At 39.8% G+C, this 18,926-nt stretch overlaps 1 long non-coding RNA gene across 3 annotated transcripts in view; it reads left to right on the top strand.

The window, feature by feature from the left end:
• Positions 1-544: 544 nt before the first annotated feature.
• The window catches only part of LOC131402278 (uncharacterized), a 38,134-nt gene continuing 19,752 nt past the window's right edge, over positions 545-18,926 (top strand). For 2 of the 3 annotated variants that reach the window (XR_009218485.1, XR_009218484.1), the window contains exons 1-2: positions 545-629; positions 8,553-8,691. This is a non-coding gene — a long non-coding RNA (uncharacterized LOC131402278). Of the gene's footprint in view, positions 630-709; positions 842-8,552; positions 8,692-18,926 lie in introns of those variants that run through there. The other variant, XR_009218483.1, reaches the window with a different exon arrangement.

Below are 18,926 nucleotides of genomic sequence, written 5' to 3'. Positions count from 1 at the left end.
GGGAACATATTGAAGTCAAGGAAGACAGTGCCAGACTACCAGTCGCTCCAATATCAGTCTCAGAATACTGTGCATCTGAAAGTAAGTGTTCTCAAGAGAAGCATTCTGCTCAGGAAGGATTCTCAGGTGGGGTGAGAGGCTGAGGTTGTTTGCTGATTTTTGTTGGTATTTAGTTTTTCTGGGTGGTAGTGGTCTTATGTAAGAACAAAGTGTACTCTCTAATTTTATCTTTTGTCAAAAAACAAAGTACAGTGGTGACTTTGCCAACAAATTCCATTCTAATGAATTCTTAAATATGTATGTGGAAATATTCTTACAAGCGAATTCTCTGATTTTTAAACTCATTGTTATATTTTTAATATATTTAATAAAATATTTTTAATGAGTTTTTAAATACTGTAATTAATCATGGATTGTTTCTACATGTTTTAACTGATGAATAATCCCACTCCGTGAGGTGGAACGTCTTACCTCGCTTCTCCCTGCACTTAGTGATCAGTAGTCTCTTCATATCCCCTCTTCCAGATCATCCTCCTCACGGGGACCCTGAGGCACAGAAGCCCTTCAGGAAAATGCAGCAACAGCAGGAAGAGGAAAGTCTGAGCAGCAGCAGTGACCTCACAGTTGCCGTAAGTGAAGATGGTCTGATTTTAGAGAGTCCAGAACCACAGCCAAATCTGAGTGACAAGATGGAGGGAGAAGATGGAATAGAGGCCTTAAAATTAATCCACTCTGAGCAAGAAAGAGGTGCCCTATCCACCGAAAAACATAATTGTATTTTGCAAACTCTAAGCTCTCCTGATTCAAAAAAGGAATCCTCCACTAACTCACCAACAAGAGAGTAAGCCATTGAATTTTTTTTTACTATTCTATAAATAATTATAGACATTTTTAGGGCTGGCCCTGTGGCTTGGCGGTTGGGTGCGCGCGCTCCGCTGCTGGCGGCCCGGGTTCGGATCCCGGGCGCGCGCCTACGTGCCGCTTCTCCGGCCATGCTGGGGCCGAGTCCCATATGCGGCGGCTGGAGGGATGTGCGGCTGTGACATACAGCTGTCTACTGGGGCTTTGGGGGGAAGAAAATAAATAAATAAAATTATTAAAAAAAAAAAACATTATAATTATAGACATTTTTAGAGATCATTCCACTGGGAATGTATTGTCGAGCACTCAGTCATGAATGTATAAGTTCCTTACTCATAAATAATCTCTTAGCAAAGGTCTAATTTGCTTTCTTTTCTTTTTTTATAAAATAGCTTTAAAAGTCTGAATACCATTGAAATCATGGTGATTTGCAGTTTATAATTATATCCAAACAATCCCTGGTTAATTCATAAGTCATTCCCCCCACCCCTACCCTCCAGCCTTTTAAGAAAACAAATCATTTTGAAGTTGTGGTAACACAGAAGGTGACAAACGGTTAAACTTACTAGGAATTCAGCTTTAGAGGCTAGGAACTTTGTATCTAATTAATTTGCTTAATCCTAATATCCCTTGCCATGGTGTCATTTTTGTCATACGATTAAATATGAGTTAATAAGTTCTTCTAAGTGTATATCTAAGCCAGCTTTCCTTTTCTGAATGTAAATATGAGGACACTGGAATCTTTAATGTTAAATAGGAACAACATCAGTGTTATACATTTTGAGCACTTATTATAATATCCAACTCATGAAAGCTCATGTATAATTTTTTATTATTGATTGGAGGTACTAGGTGGAATTGTGTAGAAAACATGGAAACTGTTGAAAACCAATTCTGCAATGAAAAATAACTCTAATAGCATCAAATCTCTTTTAGGAGTGGAAGGAACCTACGTAACAAACTAAGGTAGATCTCGCCTTTTAAAAATGAGGAAATCAAGGCTAGGGGCATAGGAATGACACATAGGCCGTTGGGGCAGACCTTCCATACAGCCTGCCTCCCCAACCCACATGGCACCACTAGAATTTTCTGTTACACTGTGATGCCGTCACTCTTTCTTTTCAACAGTCCCAGCAACAGTGAAAAGCCAAGTGGGCATCCTTGTATATGAGGGGATATGTTCTCTTTTAGAGCAGCGTTGCATCTTTAATGTATTGCCTCTTACCATTCATTATCTACTTATGGTGAAAATTTTAATTTATAGTCTGATTGACTTTAAAGTGATGTTCAAGAAATATTTATTAATAGCACATCCAAGTACAAAGTACTTGTACTGTGGATGGAAGAACCAACATGATTCCTGTCATTGGGAAACTTGATTTATTAGAGTGGCAAGCCAAATGGATGTTTTTGTGTGTGTGTGAGGAAGATCGGCCCTGAGGTAACATCTGCCAATCCTCCTCTTTTTGCTGAGGAAGACTGGCCCTGGGCTAACATCCATGGCCATCTTCCTCCACTTTATATGGGACGCCGCCACAGCATGGCTTGACAAGTGGTGCGTCAGTGCGCGCCTGGGATCCAAAGCAGCGAACCCCGGGCCGCCGCAGCGGAGCACACGCACTTAACCGCTTGCGCCACCGGGCTGGCCCCCCAGTGGATTTTTCTAGTAAGAATACTTCTCTCATCAGGTATTATATACTACATCATCAGAAACTTTATTACTAGAGATAGAATGTATCTGTTTTGGGTTTCGTATTTGTAGGCTTCTTTTTATAGCAATTCATTGGACAAGTAAGTAGTTTGGTGGATTAACTGGGGGACTAGCGTACTTACCCAGGACTCAGGCTTTTTCTGAGATGAAAAAAGTTGGGTATGTGTATAGAATTAAGAATGTTCTCTCTCTCCTTCTGCTATATGACTGACTTTTTCCTATGATCTTAAAGCCAAGTTCCTCAGAATTTTGGGATATAGTTTTCCAAAATTTGTTAGAAAATATGGGCATTTGGGGAATTTTTGAATAGTTTGTCCTAATGGAATGGTCCCAGAATGAAAGGTCAGTCAGCAATGGTTGTTTTCTGTCTGTTACCAAATGTGAGCCCATTGATTTTCTGTGGTAAAAGTACTACCCAGGGGCCGGCCCTGTGGCTTAGCGGTTAAGTGCGCGCGCTCCGCTGCTGGCGGCCCAGGTTCGGATCCCAGGCGCACACTGACGCACCGCTTCTCGGGCCATGCTGAGGCCGTGTCCCACGTACAGCAACTAGAAGGATTTGCATCTATGACATGCAGCTACCTACTGGGGCTTTGGGGGAAAAAAATAAATAAATAAATAAACATTTAAAAAAAAAAAAAGGACTACCCAGGAATATGTTAAAGGTGGTTTAAATGATTCTGGTTAATCTGCTGACGTCCTCACCGCTTTTGAGGTGCTGCGTTCTCTTATTTCCTCTTTAGCATGAGCTCTTCTCCTTTTCTCTGAGGGTTAATTATTCATCTGAGACTGTAGTATCATATTTACAGAGCTAATACTATGATCTCAAATGTTCATTATCTCAGTTTACTTTAGGGTCCGTTGGGGGTCTGGAGAAAAGTCACTTGAATGAATTTTAGTTAACAAAGATCAAGAGATGGGACAAAGGAAGACACATAGAAGGATCTGAACAGGAAACCGGAACCTCTGATTTGATGAGAATGATGATAGATACTATGTTTGAGCACATCTATGTGCCAGCTGAGTTGCTGACCTTGAACATAAAACTTGGTCTTAAGCTTCCTGGCAGTGAAGGGGAAATAGATGTGCGGTATGCAGCGTAGTTTCCATCTGAGGAGAAAAGTGAAATCAAGGGTGACTTTTGGTGGTGTTGTCTCTTGTTTTTTGTTTGTTTTATTTAAAAAAACTTTTTAACAGCTTTATTGAGGTATAATTCACGTACCATACAATCCACCCATTTAAAGTGTATAATTCAAGAGTTTTTGGCATATTATATTATTAATATTTAAATGCTGTGTTAAAATGTATATAACATAAAATTTTCCATTTTTAAGTGTACAATTTAGTGACGTTAATTATGTTCATGATATTGTACAACCATCACCACTACCTATTTCCAAAACTTTTTTGTCCCCCTTATATATTTGTCCTTTTGGTCTATTTCAATTCACATAACATTTTCAAGATTCATCCATGTTGTAGCAGGTATCAGAACTTCATTCCTTTTTAGGCTAAATAATATTCCAGTGTATGGATATACCACATTTTGTTTATCCATTCATCTGTTGATGGACATATGGATTGCTTCTCTGTTTAAAAGCCAAGCATCTTTGAGAAGGTTCATGACCCACCCCCATGGATATTTCCAGATAATTGAAGACCAGCTTGTGCTTCCTGCACAGTTCCTTCATTGCAAGCTATAATTAACATTTCTTACAAGGAAGCATATTAGAATGAAGCTGAGTAAAAGCAATGTTGTTAAAAAGGAGGACCTTGAATCTCATTCTTAAAGAGTAGTTTGCTGCAAACATTGGTACAAAGCTCCATGACCTAAAACACCAGACATTTATTATTTTTCAGGTGCCAGGTGGTTGGCCCAGTGTCATTTGGGGCTACAAGAATTATTTGGCCAGGTGTCCCTCATCGTCCAGTAGAGTAGTCCAACCTCAGTCACCTGGTGGTGGTAGCAGGGTTCCCAGCACAGCAAGAGGGCAAGCCCCAGTGCACAAATGCTTTAAAGTGTCTGCTTGTGTCAGGTTTGCTCATGTCCCATTGGCTAAAGAAAGTCACAGGACCCAGCCTAGAGTCAAGAGGTGAAAAAATATAATCCACCTCTTGATGGGATGAGTGGCAAAGTCACATTGCAAATGATTGCACACAGGAATGAGAAGATTACGGTTGCTTTTTGCAATCCACCACAGTACTTGAGGACAAATTCAAATGAAGATAACCTCAGTGTGAGTCAAAAGCGTCAGGAAAGGTTTTATCCTGGTGTTGATGCAGCATCTTGAAGGCTGTAAAGGCTTGAATAAGAAGGAGCAGGGAAAGGAGTGAATGAGGTCTGGAGGAAGAGTGCAAGAAGGAATGCAGATACAGAGAACACAAAGGGCGTGGGAGGGCAGAGCAAAGCGTGTGACTAAGGGCTCACTGAGCAGGGCTTCTTGGAGTAAAGGTTTAAAATGTTGCCTGGGTCATGTTTGAGAAAGACCTTGAATATCAGGGTAAAGAATTTAAAGTTCCTTCTCTGTGTTTTCCAGAACTATTGAAGGTTATTTTAAGAGAAGAGTGGTATGGTGAGTAACTTGATTTAGGAGAATTAATCTGACATCATTAGTTTCATCAGGATTAACTGTATACACTGGTGGGCAGAATTCTGAGATGGCCCCTGAGGTTCCTGCCCCCTGATGTACACTCTGTATAATCCCCTCACTTTGCGTGCGGGCAGGACTGTGAGTTTGAAGGATTTCCTTTCTGTGATTAGGCTATGTTACGTGACAGAGATGAAGAATTTTGCAAACATAATGAAAGTCCCCAAATCAGTTGACTTTGAGGTAATCAAAAAGGAATTGTTCGGGGTGGGCCAGACCTAAACATATCAACCTTTAAAAGGGACTGGGCACTTACTGAAATCAGATTCAAAGCAGCTGAGATACTCTCCTGTTCACCTGAAGAAGCAAACTTGCCATCTTGTGACGAAGGCCACGTGGCAGACGATGGTATGTGCCCTGTGGGAGCTGAGGGCCTCAGTCCTATAGCCACGAGGACCTGAATTCTGCCAACAACCAGTGAACTTGGAAGAGGACCCTGAGCTTTAAATGAGATTGCCTGTGAGGAGATGATAAAGATTAAATGAGATCATAAGGGTGAAGCCGTTATCCAATAGGGCTGATCTCTTAAAAGAAGAGGAAGAGACACCAGAGCTTTCTTTCTCTGCCATGTGAGGACACAGTGAGAGGTGGCCATCTGCAAGTCTCACTAGGAACCAAATCAGCTGACACCTTGATCTTGGACTTCCCTGCCTCTAGAATTGCAAAAAATAAATTTTTGTTGTCTAAATCACCCAATTTGTGATATTTTGTTATGGCAACCTGAGCAGACTAATAAACCTGGCTAGAGGTTTATCCATTTTGTTGGGTTTTTCCCCAAAGAACCAGCTTTTTGTCTTTTGATTTTCTTTATTGTTTGTCTATTTTCAATTTCATTGGTTTCTGCTCTAAATTTTATTACTTCTTTTCTTCTGCTCACTTTGAATTTAATTTGCTCTTCTCTTTTCTAGTTTCCTAAGGTGGGAGCTTAGATTATTGACTTTTAGAGCTTTCTTCTTTTCTAATGTGTGCATTCAGTGCTATAAATTTCCCTGGAAGCACTGCTTTCACTGCATCCCACAAATTTTGATAAGTTGTATTTTCATTTTCGTTCAGTTCAAAATATTTTTAAATTTCTTTTGAGACTTCCTCTTTTACCCATGTGTTTAGGAGTGTGTTGTTTAATCTCCAAATATTTTGAGATTTCCTAGCTATATTTCTGTTATTGATCTCAGTTTAATTCTGTTGTGGTCTGAGAACATACTTTCTATGCCTTCTGTTCTTGTAACTTTGTTGAGGTGTGTTTTATGGCCCAGAATGTGGTTTGTCTTAGCAAACGTTCCATGTGACCATGTGTATTTTGCTGTTGTTGGATGAAGTATCTTATAAATGTCGATTAGATCCAATTTAATGGTGCTATTCAGTTGAGCTATATCCTTGCTGCTTTTTACCTGCTGGATATGTTAGTCACCGACAGAGGTGACTAAATATTCAACTATAATAGTGGCTTTATCTATTTCTCCTTGCAGTTCTATCACTTTTTGCCTGTGTATTTCAATGCTCTGTTGTTAGGTGCATACACTTTAAGGATTTTTGTGATATTCCTAGGTGTAGATTTTTTGGGTAATTATCCTACTTGGTGTTCTCTGAGCTTCCTGGATCTGTAGTTTGGTGGTATATGTTGTTAACTTCGGAAAATTCTTAGCCATTATTACTTCAAATATTCCTTCTGCTCCTTTCTCTCTTTCTCCTCCTTCTGGTATTCCCATTACTTTTATGTTACACCCTTTGTAATTATCCTACAATTCTTGGATGTTCTGTCCCATTTTTTTTTCATTCTTCCTTCTCTTTGCATTTCAGTTTGGGAAATTTGTACTGACATATCCTCAAGCTCACTGATTCTTTCCTCAGCTATGTCCAGTGTATTGGTGAGCCCCTCATAGATGGTCTGTTTTGAGTTTGATGTTTAGTTTTTTGGTTTTGAAATTATGTAGACCATTTAAAATTAATTATTTTTTATAAACCCCTGTATTAAAGAACCAAACTGTTCTCTCTTCTAGTTATAGTACCTTAGTTGAAAATCCCATTTTATAATTCCATTTTGAGTCAACCAAAATTTCCTGAATACCTAGTAGGCCCAAAGCTCTGTACTGTGAAGTATGGGGTTGTAGCAATCTGAAATATGGCTGCAAATTCTTCAACACTCCTCTTATTAAAAGATGGGATCTCTCTCCCCTTCCCTTGAATATGGATGGGCTTATGACTGCTTTAACCAAATAGAGCATGGTAGAATTGATCCTCTATGACTTCCAAAGTTGAGTTATAAAAGGCCGTGCAGTTGCCACTCTTTTTGCTGGAACATGTGTTCTTGGAACCCTGAACCACCATGTAAGAAGTCTGACTATTCTGAGACTGCCGTGGTAAAGAAATTATGTGTAGGTGCTCTAGACTGTGGTCCCAGCTGTGCCCATCCTTGGAGCTATCCCCTCCAAAGTACCAGACATGTAGGCGAAGCCTTCTTGGACCCTCTACCAAGTGCATCCACCAGCTGATATCACTGAATAACCTCTCTCAATAATACCTAAAACAGAAGAATCCACTCAGCCAAGCCCTGACTGATTTTCTGATCCACAAAGTCATTAGATATAATAAAATGGTGGTGGTTTTTTTCTTTTTATTATTGTTTTGTGTGTGTGTGTGTGTGTGTGTGTGTGTGTGTGTAAGGAAGATCAGCCCTGAGCTAACATCCATGCCAATCCTCCTCTTTTTGCTGAGGAAGACTGGCCCTGAGCTAACATGCATGCCCATCTTCCTCTACTTTATATGGGATGCCACCACAGCATGGCCTGACAAGTGGTGCGTGGTGCGCGCCCGGGATCCAAACCCAGGCTGCCAGCAGTGGAGAGCGCACGATTAACCACTACACCACGGGGCCGGCCCCAAAATGGTTGTTGTTTTAAGCTACAAAGCTTTGGGGTAGTTTGTTACGAGTCTATAGATAGCTAGTATAGGACTTTGTTCATTTAACATTAAATATTTACTGAGTGCCTACTCTGTCCCAGGCACTACTCTTGCTCTTATGGTATTTATGATCATGCGTGTGGAGGGGAGGAAGAAAACAGAAACCAATAAACAATCTGTGTGAAAATATTATGACAAAGAACGAGCAGGTTAAGTGCATAGAGAATGCATAGATGCAATTTAGTGTAGGATACTCAGGGAAAGTCTCTGTGGTGATTTGACATTTGAGAGGAGATCTAAAGTGAGTGAGAGTAAGCCACATTAAATTGTACCCATGCCTTCTCTGTCTATTTAACCTGCTTTATTCTTTGTTACCTTAATTTTCACCCTGGTATATTTGTTTGTTTATCAATTTATGTTTCATTTCTCTCCTTCAGTGTCTTGGAGATGAGTGGGATATATCTTGAGGAAGAGAATACCATGCAGCAGGAACAGCAAGTACAGAGGCCCTCTAGAGGGAGCATACGTGGTGTTTCTAGGAACAGCAAAGAAGCCAGTGCAGCTGGACCACAACAGGTGAGTGAGGAAGGTAGGAGATGGAGTGAGAGAAATATCAGTGGGCCACATCACAAAGGGTCTTGTAGGCTGTAGGAAGAACTTTGGATTGTGCTTCAAGGGAGGTGAAGAACCACTCTGGCTGCTAATGGAAAATGAACTGTAGGGGACAGGGTGGGAGCAAGGAGACCTGTTTAGAGAATATTACAGTAATCTAGGCAGTAGGTGGTGGTGCCTTGGGCCAGGGTGGCAGCAGTGAGAAGTGTCAAATTCTGGATATACATATATTTTTTGTGTTTAAAAAAAAATTCAGGGCCGGCCCCGTGGCTTAGCAGTTAAGTGCGCGCGCTCCGCTGCTGGCGGCCCAGGTTCAGATCCCGGGCGCGCACCGACGCACTGCTTCTCCAGCCATGCTGAGGCCGCGTCCCACGTACAGCAACTAGAAGGATGTGCAACTATGACATACAACTATCTACTGGGGCTTAGGGGGGGAAAAATAAATAAATAAAATAAAATAAAATAATACATAACATGAGATCTATCCTCTTAACATTTTTTAAGACTTTATTTTTTGGAACAGTTTTAGGTTCACAATAAAATTAAGAATTAGGTACAGAGATTTCCTATATACCGCCTGCCCCTACACATACATAGCCTCCCCCATTATCAATATCCCACACCAGAGTGGTACATTTGTTACAACTGAGGAACCTGCATTGACACATCATAATCACCCAAAGTCCACAATTTATATTACAATTCACCCTTGGTATTGTACATTCTATGAGTTTGAACAATGTATAATGACATGTATCCATCATTATAGTATCATAAAGAGTATTTTCAGTACCCTAAAAATCCTGTGTGCTCTACCTATTCATACCCCCACCCCCACCCCCTGCTAACTACTGATCCTTTTACAGTTTATAGTTTTGGCTTTTCCAGAATGTCATATTCTTGAAATCATACAGTATGTAGCCTTTTCAGATTGGGTTCTTTCACTTAGTAATATGCCTTTGAGGTTACTCCATGTCTTTTTGTGGCTTGATAGATCATTTCTTTTTAGTGCTGAATAATATTATGTTGTCTTGATGTACTGCAGTTTATCCATTCAGCTACTGAAGGACATCTTTGTGACTTCCACATTGTTGGCAATTGTGAATAAAGCTGCTGTAGACATCCATGTGCAGGTTTTTGTGTGGACGTAAGTTTTCAGTTCATTTGGGTAAATACCGAAGAGTGCAATTGCTGGATTGTTTGGTAAGACTATGTTTAGTTTTATAAGAGGCTCCCAAACTGTCTCCCAAAGTGGCTGTACCATTTTGCATTCCCATCAGCAATAAATGAGAGTTCTTGTTTCTATAATCCTTGTTAGCATTTGTTATTGTCAGTTTTTTTGGATTTTAGCCACTCTAATAGGTATGTAATGATATCTTCTTGTTTTAATTTGCAGTTCCCTAATGACATATGATGTTGAGTATCTTTTCATATGCTTATTTACCATCTGTATATCTTCTTTGGTGAGGTGTCTGTTCAGATCTTTTCCCATTTTTTACTTGGGTTATTTGTTTTCTTATTGTTGAGTTTTAAAGAGCTCTTTGTATATTTTGGATATAAGTCCTTTATCAGGTGTGTCTTTTGCAAATATTTTCTCCCAGTCTGTGGCTTGTCTTCTCATTCTCTTGATGTTATCTTTTGCAGAGCATAAGTTTTTTAATTTTAATGAAGTCTAGCTTATTAGTTATTTTGTTCGTGGATCATGTCTTTAGTGTTGTATCTAAAAAGTCATCACCAGGGCCGGCCCCGTGGCTTAGGGGTTAAGTGCGTGCACTCCGCTACCGGCGGCCCGGGTTCAGATCCCAGGCGTGCACTGACGCACTGCTTCTCTGGCCATGCTGAGGCCGCGTCCCACATACAGCAACTAGAAGGATGTGCAACTATAACGTACAACTATCTACTGGGGCTTTGGGGAAAAAAAAAAAAAGGAGGAGGATTGGCAATGGATGTTAGCTCAGAGCCGGTCATCCTCAGCAAAAAGAGGAGGATTAGCGTGGATGTTAGCTCAGGGTTGATCTTCCTCACAAAAAAATAAAAAATAAATAAACAAATAAAAAGTTATCACCATACCCAAAGTCATCTAGGCTTTCTGCTGTGTTATCTTCTAGGAGTTTTATAGTTTTATATTTTACATTTAGGTCTGTGATCCATTTTGAGTTAATTTTTGTGAAGGGTATAAGATCTGTGTCTAGATTCATTTTTGTTCATGTGGATATCCCGTTCCAGCACCATTTATTGAAAAGTTAACATTTTTACATGTACAGTACAATATTGTTAACTGTAAGCACACTGTCGTATACCATATCCCTAGAACTTTTTCATCTTGAATGACTGAAACTTCATACTCATTGAACAGTAAATCCTCATTTCCCTCTTCCCCCAGCCCCTGGCAACTGCCATTCTACTTTCTACTTCTATGAATTTGACTACTTCAGATATCTCATATAAGTGGAAGCAACCAGTGTTTGTCCTTCTGTGACTGACTTATTTCGTGTAGCATGAGGTCCTCAATGTTCATCCATGTTGTAGCATCTGACAGGATTTCCTTCTTTTTATGGCTAAATAATATTCCATTGCATTTATATACTACATTTTCTTTATCCATTCATCTGTCGATGACATTTAGTTTGTTTCCCCCTCTTGGCTATTGTGAATAATGCTGCAGTGAACATGGGAGTGAGGCTATGTCTCTGAGATCCTGATTTCAGTTCTTTTGGATAAATACCCAGAGTGAGATTGCTGGATCATATGGTAGTTCTATTTTTAATTTTTTGAGGAACTTCCATGCTGTTTTCCATAGTGGCTGCAACATTTTACACTCCCACTAATAGTGCACAGGGTTCCAGTTTTTCCACATCCTCAACAATACTTGTTCTTTTCTTTTCTTTCTTTTTTTTTTTAATAATGGCCATCCTAAGAAGTATGAAGTGATATCTCATTGTGGTTTTGATTTGCATTTCCCCGATAATAAGTAATGTTAAGCATCTTTTCATATACCTGTTGGCCATTTATATATCGTCTTTTGAGAAATATCTATTCAAATCCTTTCTCCATTTTTTAATCAGGTTATTTGGTTTTTTGCAATTGAGTTGTTAGAGTTCCTTTTGTATTTTGGATGTTAACCTCTTATCAGATATATGGTTTGCAGATATTTTTCCCATTCTGTAGGTTGCCTTTTCACTCTGTTGATTGTTTCCTTTGCTGTGTAGAAATTTTCTAGTTTGATGTAGGCCCACTTATCTATTTTTGCTTTTGTTGCCTGTGCTTTTGCTGTCATATTTAAGAAGTCATTGCTAAGACCAATGTCAGGCAGCTTTTCCCCTATGTTTTCTTCTAGGAGTTTTACAGTTTCAGGTCTTATGTTTAAGTTGATTTTTAAGTCTATTTTGAGTTGATTTTTGTGTATAGTGTAAGATAAGGGTCCAGTTTTATTCTTTTGCACGTGAATAACAGCACCATTTGTTGAAGAGACTATCTTTTCCCCATTGTGCCTCCTTGATGCCCTTGTCAAAGATTAGTTGACTATATATATGTGGATTTATTTCTGGGTTTCTATTCTGTTCCATTTGTCTGTGTGTCTGTGTTTATGCCAGTACCATACTGTTTTGATTATTGTAGCTTTGTAATATGTTTTGCAATCAGTAGATGTGACTTCTCCAGCTTTGTTCATTTTCTCCATGTTATTTTGGCTATTCAGAGTCCTTTGTGGTTCCATATGAATTTTAGGATTGGTTTTTCTATTTCTGTGAAAAATGCCATTGCGATTTTGATAGGGATTGCATTGAATGTGTAGCTCACTTTGGATAGTGTGAACATTTAAACAATATTAAATCTTTCAATCCATGAATATGAGATATCTTTCCATTTGTCTGTGTCTTCTTTAATTTCTTTCAGCTGTGTTTTGTAGTTTTTAATGTACAAGTCTTTTGCCTCCTTGGTTAAATTTATTCCTAAGTATTTTATTCTTTTTGGTACTATTGTAAATGGGATTGTTTTCTTTGGATTGTTATATAGAAATGCAACTGATTTTTGTATGTTGATTTTGTATCCTGCAACTTTACTGAATCATCAGAGTATAAATGCACTTTAAAGCCGTGGACCCTGAGAAGAACATTAGGCAATGAGTGTGAATAGGAAAGCAGCCCAAGGCCTGGCTCCACATTCAAGGTCAGGAAAATGAGCAGGAAACAGCAAAGGAGTTTGAGGTGAAGCTGCAGGGAAGAATCAAGAGAACCAAGAAGTTGTGCTGCAGATGCCAAGTGGAGTATTTCAAGTGAGGTTTAGAAGGATTAAATAACCTTAGAGGTGCAGCTAGCATTCGAACTGACCGCCGGATGCCAGAATTCATGCTCTTAATTTCTGTGCTCTACCATGCAAATCACAATCATAATGGTGATATACCCTTCAATAGCACCCACTCTGTGCCAGGCACTGTTGTGAAGAGCTTTGTTTATAATAATCCATTTATTCCTATCATCATTACCCTTTTACAAAGGAGAAAACTGAGACACAGAGAAGTTATGTTCAAAGTCACAAAGTGGCTCAGTGTACTTTGAGCTCGGCCGTCTGGGTCCAGAGTCTGTATTCTTAACTGATACCCTGGGCTGGTTCCCAGTAACTCTCTACTGCCTAAAAAACTGGAATATCAGAGATAATATTTCATTAGGTTGAATAAGGAAGCTCCAGAAGCAAATGAGATTATTTAATTAGGAAAAGAAAAGAAAACTAAGCGGTGGCAATTTGACCTTTTGCTCTGTCCGTATTGATTTTTGTGCCTTCCAGCCTCAAATAAGCTGAGGAAGTGCTGTGTGCCTTTCTTCAAGCTGAGCAAAGCACTCGCAGAGTTGCTTTGTTCCTTCCCCCCTGGAGTATGGCTGACAGCAAAACGTAATGCTGCCTTTTACACTAAATAAATGAAAGCCTTGGTTTCTCAGGGTCATAAAAATGTGATCACATGAAGTGAATCTCCTCTAGTGATTTTAATTTAGCCCCTCTTCAAAGTTAAATATGGGAAGGAGGTTCTTGCATCTGAAATTCTTGCATAAAACTGTGTTTCTTGTAGAATTTACCCGCAAGTCACTCTAAGCGGAGCTGGAAGCATGTTTATGGATTCAGTGTTCCTTCAGATGTGATGATGCCTTCAGGTGTCTGCTTCACTTGCTTTTTTTCTTCACCACTGTCTCTTGTTTTTCCTGGACCTGACCTCTGCCCCTCAACAAGTGGCCCCCTGAGCTTTTTCTTGCTGCCCCACAAATGATCGCTTTTGTTCCCAAAGTAAGGTTGTGCATTACACTTTTGAAAAGATAACCTGGTGCCAGCAGGTGGGGCTGTCAGTGTATCCCCTTCCTGTTCTGCCTGGCACTTCATTCCCCAGTCTTGCCTGTGCCTCTCCTGTTAGCTCACCTACTTTGATCTGAAAAATCTAAGACTTTCCTTATCTTTATTTTGGTTTAAATTTTTACAAGTCCAGAACCAGGCTTCCAAGAGGGCAGCAGTCCTCAGACCAGATGGTCAGCGAAGTAGGCATTAACTGTCACTCAGTGTCTGTACGGGAGATGTTAAAAGAAGTCTCCATTGACCGACCTGAACCTGGTTCCCCAGCCTTTCCCACCCTTCTCACCATAGGCTTCTGGCCTCAGTCAGAAGAGGTGGGTGCCCTAGAGCAAAGGCAGGAGTCTGGGATACTGAGAACACCTGCAGAGGTTAAACCAGAGGAACTTTTAACATTTCTTGCAAGACAGGTGCACTGATGAAAATTCTCTCAATTTTTGTCTACTTTTTCTGTTTCTTAAATGCTTATACGTATATTGATGTTTTCATTCATCTTGAGTCAATTTTGAAAATGTAGAGTGTACTAGAAAAATTTTCTAGTTTCTTAATACTTTTTTAAGTTTTCAAATTTGTGGGCAGCTTTTATATTTTACAATTTTTTTTCTTTTTTTCTTTTTTTTTTTTTTCTGAGGAAGATCATCCCTGAGCTAACATCTGTTGCCAGTCTTCCTGTATCTTGGGTGTGGGTTACCACCACAGCATGGCTGCCGACAAGTGGTGTAGGTCCACGCCCGGGAACTGAACCTGGGCCGCCAAAGCAGAGCATGCCAAACTTAACCACTAGGGCACGGGGCTGGACCCTATATTTTAGAATTTTTACCGTGTCAATAATTATGTTTCTTTTTCATTCATAATTTTATGTCTGCCCAACTTTTTTCATCAATCAATCCTGCATGAGATTTGTCTATTTTATTAATTTCTCCAAATAATCAGATTTCATCCCATCTGTTGCTTTTTAAAAATCTCGTTTCTTTCTGTTATTATCTTTATTATTCCCTTTTTACTTTACTTGGTTTTACCAGGTGGTTTTTTCTAACTGAGTTGAATGCCTAATTTTCAATCTTTCCCATTTTAGAACATATACTTTTGAGGCTTTAAATTTCCATGTAAGTACTGCTTGACTTGCACCCCACTGGTTTTGACAAATAATGCTATCACTCCCATTCAGTTTTAAGTATTTTAATTTAATTATCTAAATGTTTATAATTATTATATCTTTTTCTTTGACATAGGTATTATGTAAAATGATTTTTGGTTGTTTCTAAACATATTAGGGGAAAAGAGGATTCTCTTTTCATTATAGATTTCCAATTTTATCACATTGTTGGCAGAAAATGTGTTCTGAACAACATCTGTGCTTTGGTCTTTGTTGATTGGCCATAGTAATGGCCAATGTTTATAAATGCCCATAATGCTTGAAAACATGTATATTCACTCTTCATTGGGTAGGGTTCTGTATGTTTCCGTTAGCTCGAGCTTAATAATTACATGATTCTAATCACCTATATATTTACTAATTTTTGTTTCATCTCTAAGTTTCTGACCTTTCAAAATCTATTGTTAATTAATATTTTTACTTTCTTTCCAGACAGTATAAGTACCTTAGAGACTGGATCTCCATTTCTTCCCCATGGGTCTGCTTCTGTTTTCTTTTCTTTCTCTCGCTTTTTAATCACTCTTGTCTTGTTTTTCTCAAATCTCTGGCAATTTTTGAATGGATATTGTGTAGCAGCATTTTGGGAGTGATTTGAGGACAAGGAAGTTTTCCTCCTCTAAAGAGGATTTGCATTTGCTTCTGGCAGGCGCCTGGGGCAGAAGTGATCCTGGGTCCCTTTCATCCAGGTTGAAGAATTGAGACAGTGTGAAGCCAGGCCTTGGTCCCTTTGAGGGCCAGACTCAGTTTCACCATTATCCACAGGAAGCAGCCCTTTGAAGTTCCAGTTCAAAGTGTGGGTGATTTATTAGGGTTCCCCTTCGTTGGTAGACCTGGACTTCAGTTTTTATTCTCCCACTCTGTGGGATTGCCTGGAGCTCCACTCAGCTTCTCAGACTCTCAGCTGCCTTTTCTGGAATTGGCACATGCCCTTCAAAGAAAAATTGCCCCAGATGTTAGGCTTATCTCTCTGAATTTCCTTTTTTTCTAGGTTTTGATCCTGTAATTCATCACTGCCTTATCTCTCTAAGCTATCAAAGAGATATTTTTTATACTTTTTTTTGTTCTTAGTGCAAGGATTGGCCTGCATTACCTAGGATGCCTTTACAAGAAGCAGAAGTCCTTGTCATGTGCTCTTTTTAAAATGAATTTTATTATTGAAGTATAGCCTACATACTAGTGAACAAATCATGAGTGTACTGCTCCATTAATTATCACAGAGTGAACACAGCTGGTAACCCCCACCCAGTCAAGAAATAGTATCAGCACCCTGAAGCCTACCTGGTGTGTCTTCTTCCCTTCTCCCTCATAGTCGCTTCCACTTGGCTGCTGCTTCCTTTCTGAAGGCCGGGGAAACCAGATATTGTTTGGCCACTTTCAGTTTTAGTTATGAAATGCATAGCTTTGACAAAGTCATTTCTAATTTAGTTTGTGTTTTACCTTTTAAATCTATTGGTGGAACAGTTTTCTCCCCTTCCATTTCATCTTTCTTTCCTTGTGATGAGCCCTCCCAAGTCTTTTAACAATTTGTCCTTTTAGATTATACACAGTACTTTCTTATTTTATTATGTGTGGTTACTAGAAAGCCTTCCAAACTCATAACCGTCTGCTGACATGGAGAATATGTGATTTCAGAATATTATGTTTTGTACACATTTATGAAAAATTATCCAGAATATGAACCTGTTCCCTTTTATTTCTCCTGTCAGGCTAGCCCTGTCCCTAATTCCCTTTCTTTAACTAGAGATGATCACAAGAAACAAATCAGGAACTTACTGATTTGTTTGGAATGTTCTCTTTCTCTTTCCCTGCTCTAGACCACAGGAAGACTGGCAGAGCCATGACCTTTTGTGATTATAGTCTTGGATCTCCTTTTGACCAGTATCATCTTTTGACTAATTAAATTTGACTTCAAAGTTCTAGTTTACTATCTTCATCAGATTGATTTTTTCAGCTAAAGCACCTGGTACAGTGGCTGGCACATGTTGGCATTTGATAGTTAATGGTAATCTGATAGTGTGGTTCTGGAAGTCAAGATGCAGGGACATACATGACATATAAAGGGAATGGCCAACCTCTTTTTTTTTTGAAGTCAGAAATGAACTTGGCTTCTGTCTCTCCTACTCTGACTCTTAGCAATTTGATAAATTTAATTTCTAGCATCAATGAATCAGAATCCTGACAAAATGGACAGTTTGTTTTATTTAGCCCTTTTCACTGAGAAGTGTTGGGTATGATGCACCGTAAGTAGAGCTTGTGCTTAGCATCAGTACATGAGGTCACCAGCGAGGCTCCAGAAGTCTGCGAGTTCAACCAGGAAATCATCATCCAATTGGGTGTTATCAGAAGTTTTCCTAAAACCTGAGATACCTTCCAGAAACAAGATAATCAGGGCGGAAAATTGATCATAAAGGAAAATCGTAGACCAGGGAGCTGTAAGAGGCTCTCTGAAGCAAGGATGTGTGAGCAGCTGGAAAAGGGTCAGCCTGCAGCTGGGGAAAGGGAAGGCGAGAGGCAGAATTGAGCAATTATGTACTGGGTAGTACTGTTCTGCGGAGGAGGGTGCTGAGTCCGGGGTGGACAACTTGGGAAATGTCCTCTGGAGTGGGACAGTGGTGTTTTACCACACTTCACTGTGGCCTAACTGAAATCTTTAATCTTTTGTTAGAGTTAGGCTTAAGGTTGTTATATAAACTTGATATGCTAATGTTTATAATAATGGTAATAATTTCGATCATCTTTGAGTGCTTACTGTGTACCCGATGCTGTGCCAGCTGCTTTACATACATTATCTCATCTGCTGCCGCAGCCCTATGCAGTGGAGGTGTCGTTACCTGCGCTTTACTGATAAAGAGACCTGGAATCTTTTCTGGGCCTATGTCTGGTGAGAGGAGTTCTCCTGCACTCAGGAGGGGCAGGTGGGCCAGGCTGGCTTTCCTAGTTTTATGGCTCCAGAGCTCCCTCTTCTGTTGTTCTCCCAGAATGTTTGTATGTGGCCTCTTACTTTCTTAGATCCCTTGGCTCTTTTCCCCTCCTCCACTTGAAATGGGAAGATTCTTCCTCTGCCGTTATTGTCCCAGTTAAGTTCAATTTAGAGTTCCCTCCCAGCAGCTTCTCCTCAGTGCAGAGCTCTGCTGAAAGGGCACTTAGACTGGTAAGGTTCTGGAGTGGTAGGGCCCGGATTGCTCCTGCACCTACCGCAGTCCCTCTGTTCTAACCCTTGAAATGGACCTGCAGCCCCCTTCCAGATGGGCTGCCCTTCTCACCTCAGCCTGCCAGTGAGTACCGCTTGACGATGTGGAGGTTCTTGCATTCTCAGGAACGTCATTCATACTTTTGCTGTCCCTCCACTTCCTTCTGTACAATTGCAGATATAATGGGGGTTTAGTTGCTATCAGTAGTTTGTTCCACTCACTCATATTTTGTCACATAATTTTGTCATAGATATTATGCATGAATTTTTGGTTTGCTCTCCTAGTTGTTCTATCTTTTTTTTATATTTATATAAGGGAATTCAGGGAGATTTTTAAAAATAAAGGCTGTGCTGCCACTGTTTTCCTAGAATCCCTCTTATCATTTGATGTTTAAGTGAGTTACAACATTTTTGGGGAGATGTCTCTATGGAGTGTTAAGAGGCCCTATCCCAGCACTCCGGGAGCCAAATAAGAGATGTAGAGGGAGGGGAGGGAGGAGGCGATTGGGGAGAGGGAGAAAG

Source organism: Diceros bicornis (assembly GCF_020826845.1).
Source record: "Diceros bicornis minor isolate mBicDic1 chromosome 39 unlocalized genomic scaffold, mDicBic1.mat.cur SUPER_39_unloc_1, whole genome shotgun sequence".
NCBI classification, from domain to species: domain Eukaryota; kingdom Metazoa; phylum Chordata; class Mammalia; order Perissodactyla; family Rhinocerotidae; genus Diceros; species Diceros bicornis.
Note: the sequence above shows the minus strand (reverse complement) of the source record. Positions and strands in the feature narration are given on the sequence as shown.